This window comes from Anser cygnoides, chromosome 1 (genome assembly GCF_040182565.1).
Source record: "Anser cygnoides isolate HZ-2024a breed goose chromosome 1, Taihu_goose_T2T_genome, whole genome shotgun sequence".
Lineage (NCBI taxonomy): Eukaryota > Metazoa > Chordata > Aves > Anseriformes > Anatidae > Anser > Anser cygnoides.
Window position 1 is genome coordinate 104647307 of NC_089873.1, and position 2071 is coordinate 104649377.

Sequence of the window (2071 nt, forward strand, 5' to 3'; positions counted from 1 at the left end):
AAGCCCCATCCAGCCTGGCTTTGAACACTTCCAGGGAGGGGCAATGATCAGTTCTTCTTCTCTGCTCAGTCTTCTGTCAGTGCTCTGCTTTCCTAGTGCTTTTCTTATAGAGAATGATAATACCATTGCCTTTATAATTTCTTCAATTAGATTAAAACACTGGAGTGAGTTCCAAGATGCCACTGCACTTAATCCTGATTCTGAACCATGGGAGGTGTCTTCCCTGATCATGGGTGTGACCTTTACTAAGTCTTTACTCCTTCCTTTCCATTTTTGATGCAAACCATCTATTGAGAAACAGGTTTCTGTTTGGTTTTGTGTTACCACTGTGTGTGTCCTTTGCTCCAGCTGAATAGTGTATTTTCATGATGGATATAGATCCTTTACCTCTCTTGGATTCCTTGACTGAGCACTTCTATCACAAAGGCATTCTCTGAGTCCATTTACAGAAACAAACTGCAGAAGCTGTGCACAGCTTTGCTGTACTCTCTGTATTTCAGAGACTTCTTCAGGTCTGTGACACCTCTGCAGCTGTCAGTCACTGCCTTCAATACATATCCTTCATATGCATGTTGCTGTGACCAAGAGCCAGGTTTGCCTAAGTCAAACAAGAAACAGAGAATGCACCTGGGCAAACACTGTAGGAGGAGCACAGTGGGACAGGATCAGAGAGCTCTCCCCAGCGCTGGTCTTGGTGGGCACAGGTCCTGTCAGAAATCTGCCAGCAGCTGGCCCTCTCTGGCTACAGTTTATTGTTTTTATTGCTTTTATTTTATTGCACCTGGCTGGTGCTTTCTCTGGGAAAATGACAGATTTTAGGCAAAGGAGCAATTTAAAAATCTGTCTGCCATTTTCAGTAACGTGACCTTCCTTCACAAGAATGGGGAGAATGTGTCTATCAAAATAAAAAGTGGCCGGTCTTCCTTGCCTGGCTGCCTAGCTCTGATTTAGGCTGACTCAAAGTGATCTCTGAAATGAGTTGTGAGAACTGATTAAGCTAATTGGCCAGAGGCCAGATGAGCAGTGAAATACTCACTTGAGGCAAAGGCAGTACTAGCACCAAGTGCTCCTGTGCATAGCAGATAGCCCACATGACGCATGCTTGCTTTAGAGTGGCCTGGTGATAGAGGTGAAATGGAGAGCAGTCAAATGGAGATCAGTCTTTCAAACCCCAGCTGGAAAAAGAGTATGGAGAGCCCGGGGAACAGCAATCCCAGGTTAGATGGAAATTTCTAGGCATCCTGGAGCCTGGTTTTGCCAGATATGGAGGTACCAGCTGCCTGCTTGAGTAATGCCACATTAGGACCTAGATATGTAAAGCTTAGGCTGCATCAGCACTATTAGACAGTGCTGGGAAATATTTCCATGTACAGAACCTTAGCTGTCTGTATTTTTAGGACAGTCCCTGTTACATTTCCACCTGACCTAACTAATGCTGTCTCACATGTGTTGCAGATGTAGTTCATGAGTTTATGCAATCCATGCACTACTCATGACTGGCAATTTACATGGTGACAATGCTCTTCTGAAAGCCAGGATGGTTAAGCAACACAGTTGCCTACCTTTCTATACAGGTTGTCAGTGCTAGAAAATGGCCCCCATGTTTAATTTGTGAGTTCTAGGCTGACCCTTGGGTGCTAAAAGATGGTATCCCTGCACCCTAGACCTTTCAGACCCAGACATGAACAATGTGGAACTGGAGCTCGTTCTTCAGACATCATCTTTGCAGATGGTGCCGTTTCTAATGGATGTTGCAGAGAGCTGGTGGAGACCTCTGTTGGTCAATGAATGTTTCCATTTCCCTCATTGCATGCAGGGAGGGAAAAGTCAAAGTCACTATCAAATCAGTGGTTGGTGGCTGGTGGTAGTGTTGATACAGTGCTCCTTTGTGCACAAGGAATTGCTCTATGCTTTCAAACCAAACAGCCTACAGATATCCTCATTGCCATAAACTGATCCGGAGCTCCTAAACCTCGGTCCTGAATGACAGCACTGCCTTCTGTGTTCTGCGTGCAGGGGTGAGCTCTTCCTGTTGGCTGCACAGCAGCAATCCATCTCCAGATGAAACAAA